Here is a 12,018-nt window from a genome sequence, read left to right on the forward strand (position 1 = left end):
CGGGGGTAGGGTGATCCGTCTCCCCTGACACCCCTATTCCTGTTCTTCTATCTCCATCATAGAGGTACCCCCCTTTCCTTCTTGTTTGGGCACTCATTCTTCCAATGTCCCTCTTGCCGACACAGGGCACACTGATTGCGCCCCAGTCATCTCTCCCGCAGGCCTGGACGTCCGTGTCCACGGCCCCTTCCTTCTCGTTCACTTCCCTTTGTGCCTGCCTGCACTGCCGCTTCCATCAATCTCACTTGCTTCTTTTCCTTCTCCACTTCTCTTAAACTGTACACTCGATTTGCCGTTTCTAGAATCTGTGCCATGGTCATACCCATCAAATCCTCCTTTTTCTGTAGCTTTCTCTTAATGTCGGGGGCTGCCCTGCTTGTAAATACTCCTTTAATAATTGCCTCAGCTTGAGGATCATTAGGATCTGCATTGGTATACTGTCGGATCGGGTCTCGAATAGCGCTGCAAAAAAGCTCCAGGGCTTTCCTTTGGATCCTGCACTACCTCATATGGTTTAGTCCAATTATTCTGTCTGACAGCTGCTTAACGGAGTCCATACAGTAGCAGCTCCTTATAGGAGGTGAGGTGGGTCATAGCCTGATTGTCATTTGGGTTCCACCTAGGATCCTTTATGGGAACCTGATCATCTGGGGTCGGGATATTGTTACGGTCCTGGTCATATCGCCTCTTTGCTTCCTCCCTTGCTTTAGATATGACCTGTTCTCTTTCAACCTCAGTCAGTAATGTTCGCAGAAGGACGTTACAATCATCCCAGTCTGGCTTGTAGCTGCTAAGACATCCCTCAAAAACCGATACAAACTTGCTTGGGTTGATAGAAAATTCTCCAGCCTGTGCTTTGAAAGCGGCCAGGTCCATAGGATTAAAAGGTGCATGAGTATAGACCTCCATGGTAAGGGCTTGTCCTTTCTATTGCATTACAGGCGATTTTAGTCTCGGTAAGTAGAGGGTATGGTCCAGCAGATGGAGCCCGAACCTCTAAATGAGCTTCACTAGGAATTTTACTCTGAGCCTCACTCTGTGTGGGTATAGGGGCCGAAGAAGCCTCACTCTGTGTGGGTATAGAGGCCAGAGGGGCCTCACTCCGTGTGGGTGTAGGAGCCGAAGGAGACACCGGATCTGCCATTACCATTGGGGTGGGAGCGGGGGTCCGGGGACTGACATTAATTGCTACCGGGCCAATCGGGGTTAAATTACAGTGTTGTAAAATATCAATACGAGACCACAAGGTCATAAACAAGAAAGCATAAAAAAGCTCATTCCACTTCCCCGTTCGCTCCCAGAACAGGAGTAACTGGAGGATTGTATTATGATTAAGTGATCCTCCGGGGGGACACTGTTCCTGGTCCTCTAATTGGTACTGAGGCCAGTCAACCGTACAAAATCGCTTCAATTTACCCTTAGTCATTGGATCTGATCCAAATACCTTCCAATTTACTAAAATACACTCTAGGGGCTTGCACTGTGCCCTACCTCCCGTGCTCTGTCCCTGTCCCATACCTACAGGGTAACTCTGGGCGTCCCCAAGTTCAAACAGAGAGCACAATCCGGATTTCACAAAGTTCCTACTTTATCCGAAGGACCGGTTCCTCCCACCGTCACCCTCGGTACTTCTCCACTATGTGAGTGCATTGCACTGTCATGCCCTCTGGGGTCAATCAAACTGCGTCTCCTCCGAGGCCCCGATGAACTCACCGGTGCGCGCTGGGCGTCGGTTGTTGCTGCAATCCTCGACCGCCGGAAGGGATCCGGACAAGGATAAATTGCAGCCACGCAGCTCACCCAGGGATGCCAAAAGTTGTTGCCGGCACAGCGTGCCTAAGGCAAGCAACAGCAGGGGTTCATTGCCCGGTATGAGTCACCCAATAATCGCAACGGGGTGGAGAAGTAGAAAAGTTTATTTGGAATTCCAAATAAAGAAATCTCAAATCCTGCACACCAGAGCAGGTCATTACACACACTTTTATGTTCCTTAATGCTACTGCACTACACATCAGCCAATCAAAGCTTTGCACAAATACTCTGCCTTCCTTATATGGGTTACAACAATGTTTATTTCCTGAAACCTCTAACAAGCATTCCTAGCAACTTAAACAACCAGCACATCCTGTCTGGCCTTGTAACAGTCTCCTCCTGTTATCTTTAACTTGGCGTCAGCAAACCTTCCACTATAAGGCATTATCTGCAGCAGCAACATTGTTTTAAGAGCAAAAGAGCTTACTCAAACCAGCCAGGCCTGAGTTCCGTTAAGGGGGGTTGACAAGAAGCCCTTAGGCCTAGAGCAGGGAGACTTCCCCAACCCTTATGGCCTTCCATCCCCTCGACTTAACTAGTGGCCAAGGCCTGGGGTCCTCAACAGTTCAACCATCATTTATGTTCTGAGGACGAGGCAGATGAAAAGCCTCCCATTTCTCTTGGGGATCCAGGCAGCTGCAGCTCGGCAGCATCATGGCAGCTGAGCTTTCAGAGAACAATGTTCCATTTTCTATGAAAATCACCCTGTCAGGATTTCTTCCCCACTCTGAACTCTAGGGTACAGATGTGGGGACCCGCATGAAAGACCCCCTAAGCTTATTCTTACCAGCTTAGGTTAAAAACTTCCTCAAGGTACAAACTTTGCCTTCTCCTTGAACCCTATGCTACCACCACCAAGTATTTCAAACAAAGAACAGGGGAAGAGACCACTTGGAGACGTCTTCCCCCAAAATATCCCCCCAAGCCCTATGCCCCCTTTCCTGGGGAGGCTTAAGAATAATATCCTAACCAATTGGTTACAAAACCATCAAAGACCCAAACCCCTGGATCTTGGAAGAGTGGAAAAATCAGTCAGGTTCTGAAAAGAAGGGTTTTATTAAAAAAAGAAAGGTAAAAATCATCTCTGTAAAATCAGGATGGAAAATACTTTACAGGGTATTCAGATACAAAACAGAGAGGATCCCCCTCTGGGCAAAACCGTAAAGTTACAACAACAAAAAAAAGACAGGAATAAACGTACCTCTTAAGACAGGGAAAATTCACATAAAACAAAAGACAAACTCATCCTTCTTGCCTGGCTTACCTACACTGGTTGCAGTATTGGAGACTTGGATTAGGATAGGCAGGAGAAAATGGATTTCTGTCTTATCTCTCTCAGTCTCAAGAGAGGACAACCAGGTAAAGAAGGAGCACAAACAAAACCCTTCCCCCACCCCAAGATTTGAAAGTATCATGTCTCCTTATTGGTCCTTTGGGTAGGTGCCAGCCAGGTTAGCTGAGCTTCTTAACCCTTTACAGGTAAGAGGATGTTGCTTCTGGCCAGGAGGGATTTTATAGCACTGTATACAGAAAGGTGGTTACCTTTTCCTTTATCTTTATGACACACCCCAAAAAAGGATGCAAAGGAGACATTTTAGTTTGGGTCAAAATGTTGTGTGTTTTCCAGCCCAGCTCCAGCTCAAACCATCAGCCTCTGTCACTTGTGCTACAGGACCATGCCACTAACTGGCAGTAGCCCTCCATCAGCCTGCCACACTGACAGCCTCTTATGGTGACTATATTTCCCAAAGAGAAAACAGGAGACCCCCAGATGATCGCATTAAGCCTCCCAACCCCATGAGATGCTGTTGCTGTAGCTCTGTAGGGGCCCCCTCAGGTTTCAGGAGGCTGTTTCCTCCCCCACTGCTCTGCTTCATCCCTTGTGGGTGGCTGGCATCTCCACTCACTTCCCCCAAACATTCCTCCACTCTCCACTTCCCCACTTTTTTGACAGAAGTGGGCATATGTCCTCTTTGCTTTTCCCAGCTGATCAAGTCAGCAAGAGGAAACAGGACAAATGCCTCCTTTGGAAAAAAAAAAAGTCTGACACAGGACTTAAAAAAGGGACTGTCCTAGCCAAAAAAGATACATATTGAAACTATATGTACTGTCACCCTACCATGGATGGTGGCTACACAAGCTCTATAATGGAGAGAGCTCCTGGAAAAGGCTTGTCTGAATCAAACCATCCATCAGAGGAACAGATTCAGAACATAAGAATGACCACATGGATTCAGACCAATGGTCCATCTAGCCCAGTGTCCTGTCTTCTGATAATGGCCAGTCAAGATGCTTCAGAGGCAATTAACAGAACAGCGGAATTATTAAGTGTTTCATCCTCCGTCGTCAGCTCCCATCCTCTGACAGTCAGTGGTTTAGAGACACCAGAGCATGGGGTTTCGTCCCTCACTATCCTGGCTAATAGCCACTGATGAACCTCTCTCCCTTGATCTTACCTGGACCCAGTTACGCATTTGGCCTTCACAACGTCACCTAGCAATGAGTTCCACAGCTGACTGTGCCTTGTGTGAAGAAATACTTCCTTTTGTTTCTTTTAAACCTGATGCTCATTAACTTCACGGGTAACCCCTGAGAAGGGGCAAATAGCTCATCCTCAATCACTTCCTCCACATCAATCATGACTTTACAGACCTCTCTCATATGCCCTCTGAGTCATCTCTTTTCCAAGCTGAAAATACCCAGACTTTTCCTCTCCTCATATGGAAGCTGTTCCCTGCCCCTAAAGATTTTTGTCACCTTTTTGTGTACATTTTCCAAGTCTAATATATCTTTTCTGAGATGGGGTGACCAGAACTACACAAAGTATTCAGGGGGTGAGCATACCACAGATTTAGAGATTCCTACATTTCTGTCACTCTTCAGGGAGGCGAGCCCGCCGGCCCCACGCCTTCTGCACGAGGCACACCCTACCCTGCACCCGGAATGCCAAGCCCCCCCCCATCCTGGAGATGCCCAGAGCCTCCACAGCCCACGGGGATGGAGCTGCTCCTCCGACTCAGCCGTGCCACTCCACCTCTCTTGAGACCTGAAGCCAACCTGGGGAAAAGCTTGTCTCGTCCCAAAAACCCTGAGCTTATTATTTGCACCTTGTAGGTTCCAGGGCAGCCGAGGAGACGGTTGTGACACTGCCCGCATATTCATCACAGTAGTATCCTTGCGATATGTTTATGACATAGTTCTGACATATCTTCTACAAAATATAGCCTCTCAGGTGTCTATGAAAAAGTTATGGTTTCCAGAAAATGATGATCCTATTTGTGTGCATGTATCATTTTTATATCTGAACTTATGAATATAGACTATGTATCTATGTTCCAAATGTGGATACACTGGCTTGACAACCACCAGGCAGAATGTTTCCATTGAAGACGGCTAATTGTGAAGGGCCGGTTCAGGGTAATAGGCCATTAGGGGAAACAATAGGCCTTAAGAGAAGTTTATCCCTCACCAGGCGAGCCTTCCTGAGAATGTTCCAGACAGCCTATTGGTAATGGCTCCTATGACTCAGTCGGGCATGCAAGGGCATGTGAGATAAATTAAGTTTCTGTGTTGGGGGTAGCTCCCTTTCGGATTGTGAAATGCACCCTCCACCTTCCAGAAATTGGTATATAACCTTCTGGCTGGATCTGGGGAATTTGCAGTCACCTACCTTGATGATGTGGCTGTATCCTCAGATTCTTGGGGAATCACAGATGGCTCCGAGCATGGTGTAGGAGGAGTTTAAATGCAATAAGGACCACATCAACAATTGCATCCTGTTGTGTTTCTCAGCAAAAGAACTTTCTGAGAGGCAAAGCCACTGGTCACTCTTCGAAAAAGAAGATTATGCCATTGTGTATGCTCTGGAGAAGCTACGCCCATACATTTGGGGACTGCGCTTCCAACTGCAGACTGACCATGCTGCGCTGAAGTGGCTTCACACAGTCAGAGAGACGAACAAAGAACATCTTCGCTGCAGTTTAGCTAGTCAACACTTTGATGTTGAGATACAACACATTTCAGCTAACAAAGAGGTTGATGCACTCTCCCAGGAAGGTTTCCCAGAATCAGCCTGGTAAAAATGTCCCTGCATTCTAAGGCATTGTAGTCCTTAAAATGGAAAAAGTACTGTTTAGTTCTTCATATAATTATTAGTAAAATTAGCGGTGCATATAACTTATTAATTCTCTCTCCTAAACCTCCAGGAAGAAATCCCAGCCGGCGTGGACCTGACCTGAACCAGGGTGGCCAGCACTGTCTGTGATTTGGGGGGCATGTGATAAATGAAGGTGTAGGGGGGGTAGCTCCCTTTTATGAACACCCAGACAGGCAGTTAGCTGTAAAATCCCTCTTGGTGTCTGTTCTCTCTTTGCTTTACCTGTAAAGGGTGAACAAGCCCAGAGGTAAAACAAAAGGAGTGGGCACCTAACCAAAAGAGCCAATGGGAAGGCTAGAACTTTTCAAATTGGGAAAGAAACTTTCCCTTTGTCTGTTGTTCTCTGGAGAAGGAGACAGGGACCAGCAATGCTGAAAGCAGCAATGCTGTGTAAGGCTTGAACCAGGTATGAAAATTCATCTTCCATACCGAGAAGAAATCATGGGACAGGGCATGGTTAAATAGACATGATTAGGTTTATTTCTTTATTTTGACTTTTGGAGCTCCTCTGTGCTAACCCCAGATCCTTTTGTTTGCTTGTAACCTTTAAGCTGAACCCCCAAGAAAGCTATTTTGGGTGCTTAATATTTGGAATTGCTCTTTTCAAATCTAGCAAAAGCCTTAGTTCTGGATGTATTCTTCTTCCTCTTTGTTTTTAATAAAATTTCCCTTTTTTAAGAAGAGGACTGGATTTTTGGTGTCCTAAGAGGTTTGTGCACATGCTGTTTGATTAGCTGGTGGCAATAGCTAATTTCCTTTGTTTTCTTTTTCAGGACTTCCCCAGCGGGCGGAGGGGGGAGGTCTTGCGGGTCCCCCACAGAGAGGAATTCCCAAGTGCTCCTTCCTAGGTCCAAGTTTTTTTATTTTGTTTTTGTTGTTTTGCATTTGGGTGGTGGCAGCAATTACCAAGCCACGGTCAGAGAAAAGCTGTAACCTTTGTACTACAAGCCTGGAGTGGCCAGTATTATTTTTTAGACTCCTTGTGGGCCCCCACCTTCTGCACTCGGAGTGACAGAGTGGGGATTCAGCCTTGACAGCATGTGACCAGACCACATGACACTGAACTCCATTTTGGTTACCTGTATTTTTCCACTATCTAAGCTGGGGAATAACACCATCTCTTGGCCTCACTCCCTACACAGGGGAACTCCTGGAAACACCTGAGGAACAAAGACTGAACGGGGGGCAGTGCCAGTGGTGGACATAGGCCTGGACAGGCTAAGCCTCCCTGGTGCTGCTGTGGCCACTCGCTGCCAGTTGCAGGGTTCGCACAGGGAACTTTTCATTCTTATGTGCTATGCAGGTTCCAGGGTAGCTGAGGAGGAAGTACGTGCTACTCAGCTTCTTCAGGAATCTCGCTGCACTCCATGGAGATTACTGATGAAACCAGGAAGCTGAGAAACACAGACCGCTGTGACTGGTTGTCACCCCCAGGGTGCAGTCTTGGTGCTGTGGGAACCCCTGTGCCGCTCAACCCTCCAGCATGGCTGGCCAATCGTACACTGCTTTGTTGGTGACAAAGACAGCCTCTTCAAGCCTTGTTATCACCCAACACAACAGTAGGTGGCGCCACACACCTAATTGAGCGGCTTTCGTGCTTTAGCGAGCCACTCAAGGACAGGCTGGAGACAACAGACAATTTCCCAACTCCCCAGCCTTTGTTCCCTTACTGGAGTATAAACCCCAAATTATACCATTCTGCATTGCACAGGAGTACAACACAAGCTCATTAATCTAGGTGGCTGTCTTGGGGACTCAGGAGAGTGAGCTCGGCATGGCTGGCAGTGCTCCAGACAGCCCAGTGCTCCTCCAACATTGGGGGTGGGGTGGGGGATCATTGGTTCAGCCATGCGGTGTGTGGAAGCTCTGGGCTGCTCTGGGAGAGGGGGGCTCGCTACTCTGGCTCTGGCTGTGGTAGTGGGGCAAAAGGAGTGGTGAATTAGGGTGGACTGCCCATCCCCAGTTGGGCAGGAGAGTCCCGAAATACAGAGTTCAAGTCCCAGTGTGGGTTGAATGACTTTAGAAGAGCATTTGTCCTGAATTACCTGCCATGCCGATCCATGCCTGCCCAAGGCTCATGGGCAGTGCCACCCTTTTCACAGTTAGGGGGAGGAGGAGGTCCTTAGCTCCCCCTCCACCGGCTATGAGGCCATGCCCCAGGTTAGGGGGCAGGTGGAGGGTCTGGGGTTCCCCAGAGCAGCACTTGCTCCCTGGGCTCCTCTTACCATGGCCTCTCTGTGATGTCCAGCCTAGTCAGTGGGTGAGGCTTGGGGAAAGAGGAGGACCAGGAGGTGGGAGTTCAGGGGGAAGAAGAGGGCCAGGGGCGAGGCCATGGTAGGGGGCAGGACTCCTGCCTGTGTCCTGCTTTTGGCTTTTGAGAAGGTGCTCACCCTACACTGAATGGGCTGGGCTGAGACAGGAGATTGTTGTGACTCTGTTGGAGACCTGAGGCCTGTTTCTACCCCTTTGCATTGCTGGGGCAGCACAAACAGAGGGGAGGAGTCCTAGGAAATATGCTTCTGTGTGCAGAGCCATCAATAATGGGCGGGGGATGTTACCTGAATGGCTTCTCCTGGGGTCCTGTGTTAATCACGTCTCTGACACGACTCAGTCTCAAGCAGCTGGCATGGGGCACGGAGGAAGGGTGCGGGACTGTGTCCCTTGAATAGCCCCTGTCCACAGCTGGTGCATGGAAAATGCAGCTCCCAGAGCACTCAGGAAGCACCAGGACTGTGACTGCAGAAGAGCTCTGCAAGACCTCAGCAAGTTTGCAGATGACACTAAACTGGGAGGAGAGGTAGATACGCTGGAGGGTAGGGATAGGATACAGAGGGCCCTGGACAAATCAGAGGACTGGGCCAAAAGAAATCTGATATGGTTCAACAAGGACCAATGCAGAGTCCTGCACTTAGGACGGAAGAATTCCATGCACCGCTACAGACTAGGGACCGAATGGCTCAGCAGCAGTTCTGCAGAAAAGGACTGAGGGATTACAGTGGATGAGAAGCTGGATATGAGTCAACAGTGTGCCCTTGTAGCCAAGAAGGCCAATGGCATTTTGGGATGTATATGTAGGGGCAATGCCAGCAGATCTATGATTTTATGATTTGGACAGTGTGACAGGCCAGGTGTAATGGAAAACAACCTCCACACCCCTTCTCTTGATTCACTGTATTGACCGGAATTCTGAGGTTGGAACAGCCACTGATATGGTTGTTCATGGGCCAACATCTTACCAGTCCCCTGGCTCTCCACGAGCACTTTGTAAATGCTGCTGCCTGCCTTGGTCTCCTTCCCCCAGTGCCCTGTCCTCTCTGACCAGCGAGTGGGAACAGCTCCATTTCCACTACTCCGCATCTTACACTCCTTCTGAACTTCTCCCTAAAGAGTGGAAATCAGTAGCTCTTCTAGGCCTGGTCTACACTGGGGGGGCGGAATCGACCTAAGATACGCAACTTTAGCTCTGAGAATAGCATAGCTGAAGTTGACGTATCTTAGATTGACTTAGAATCACTTACTTCGCATCCTCGCGGCGTTGGATTGACGGCCGCTGCTCCCCTGTTGACTCCGCTTCCGCCTCTATCCCTGTTGGAGTTCTGGAGTCGACAGCAGAGCAATCGGGGATCGATCACTACCCGCCGATCCAGCGGGTAGTGTAGACTTGGCCCTAGACTCACACGTAAGCGTCCAGGATTGAATAGGTGGCCATGGCCTGTTTTTCTTAACTCCTGTATCACGGGATGATGAACTGACTATTCATTTGACAAACACCCTAATTATTCTTCCACAAAGGTGTTTGCTTTTCACACTGTACACTGTAGGATTAATCAGGGGTGGGCCCAGCAAGTAGATGTAGCCCAGTAGAATTTGAAGCAAGGGAGAAGAGCTCTTCCAGAATCTGTGTATGACGGTCAGGCTGAACTCTGGCATGTAGAAAACCAGGACGGCGCAGAGGTGGGAGACACAGGTGTTCAAGGCCCTGAGGCACTCCATGTGGGAGGTGATGCTCAGCACTGCTTTGAGGATCATCACATAAGAGAGGAAGATGAGCAGCGAGTCCAACCACAGCGTTATGAGTGTAACAAACAAGCCATAGATGTTATTGACTGTGATGTCCGCACATGGCAACTTCATTACGTCCTGGTGCAGGCAGTAAGAATGGGAGAGGACGTTGGCTCGACAGTATTGGAACCATTTCAGGAGGAAGGGGAATGGTAATGTTACGGCCACACCTCTTAGCACAACCACCAACCCCATCTTGGCTATTCTCGGCAGGGTTAAGATGGAAGCATATCTCAGTGGGTTACAGATTACAATGAAGCGATCAAAGGCCATCATCAAAAGCATGGCGGATTCAATTTTTGCAAGAAAGTGGATAAAGAACATCTGGGTAAAACAAGCATTGAGGCTGATTTCCCTAGAGTTAAACAAGATATACCCAGTATCGTTGGTATGGCGGTTGTCGATAAACCAAGGTCTGTGACGGCCAACATGGAAAGGAAAATGTACATGGGCTCATGGAGACTTGGATCTGTTTTTATAGCAAACAGAATGAGTGAATTTCCTACTATTGAAGTAACATACACTAAGCAGAAGGGGATAGAGATCCAGAGATGGATGTCTTCCTTCCCAGGTATCCCGGTGAGAAAGAAAACGGCAGGGTTGAATTTGGTTTCATTGACAGCTGACATAATGGACTGAGAAGCTCCGATGAGTTTTAAACTTTTCTTCCTGGAAGGAAAAAGAACAGAAGACTAGATGATATTTATTGAGACATCATTCTGCTCTGAGTGGAATTCTAGAGACTCCCTGGAGTTCAAGAAAGATCAGCAAAAACATAGTTTTGGATTTTCAGCACCAATAGTAACCCATAGAAACACCCTGCCCCTCTTTGCATTCTTCTAAGCAACTGGCCCCATTGATATCTTGTGGCTCAGAGTGCCACAGCCTATTTGAGTGCTGTGTGCTTTGGCACTCGTGACCTTCCCACAGACACCCTTTTTGGCCCTGCACTTCTGAGTGTGGCCCATTGTATCATAACATGTGTGTAAACACGTGGCAAGTGCACGGTGAAAACGGTCATAGTATTTATCTACCCTGCACTGAAGCTATTTATGTGTTTCATTGCCTCATTATATATATTTTATTTACTTTATCCTCTCCGGAGAGTCCAAATTATGCCACTACCACTTTGGAGCACATGAGATCATTTTTCGCGCCATTTTCTGAATTCAATAACATTGACTGTAACGGCATCACTCCAGATTTACATGTGTCAATTCAATTAGAAGAGGACTCCATTAACTTTCCCTTGCCAAATGCTCCCAGTAATACACTCTGACCTCCCAAAATCCCTCCAAGAGAAGCTGAAATGATTTTCCTAGCCAATGTTGACTGAATGCAGAGAGTTCAATTGTCCTATAGACTTCCCTTCATCCTCACAGGATCTGCATCCTGTATTTGGTGAATGAGAAGCTTGACAAAAAAGACAGAGAGTTATTTCAGCTGGGCGGGGTGGGGTTGGTGTTACAAAAGGGTGAATAGTGCAAACACTAAGTTTGCACTAATATCCAGCTGAGTGTGCAAGTTACTTCAACCATGCTCGTGTAACAGGTGATGTGTGTAAATTACATTGAAACCACTATTACACTCCCCTTTCATGCACCTCAGATCTACTCTTTGCTGAAACACGGACCAGCGGTTCTGTTCTCCAGGACCTTTTGGAAAGTCTTTCACAGGTATTACAAAGTGGTTGAGCTCACGGATTCACAATCGAGCCAGAGAATAAAATGGTTGAAAATGCATTTGCTGATTAAATTTCCAGGACAAAATAAACCTGGCGTGATTGGGGAACTAGTAACTCTTATTCCCTGGGGTCTCTTCTTGCTCAGCCCAGAGCATTATCGGGCTCAGAGCACACGGCATCTACAGAAAGAGGAGGCCTTGAGAAATCCTGACACAGGGCATCAGGGTTTTAACACTCTGAGCTCGCTTGGAATGTCAGATTTCTGTGTGGCTGAAATTATTCACTGTGCAGCATGGGTAGATGT

General features: G+C 47.9%; 1 pseudogene; it reads right to left on the bottom strand.

Annotated features, from left to right (window-relative positions):
• Positions 1–9,724: 9,724 nt before the first annotated feature.
• On the bottom strand, positions 9,725–10,659 carry LOC119565170 (annotated as a pseudogene).
• Positions 10,660–12,018: the final 1,359 nt, after the last annotated feature.

This window comes from Chelonia mydas, chromosome 1 (genome assembly GCF_015237465.2).
Source record: "Chelonia mydas isolate rCheMyd1 chromosome 1, rCheMyd1.pri.v2, whole genome shotgun sequence".
In the NCBI taxonomy this organism is placed as follows: Eukaryota; Metazoa; Chordata; order Testudines; family Cheloniidae; genus Chelonia; species Chelonia mydas.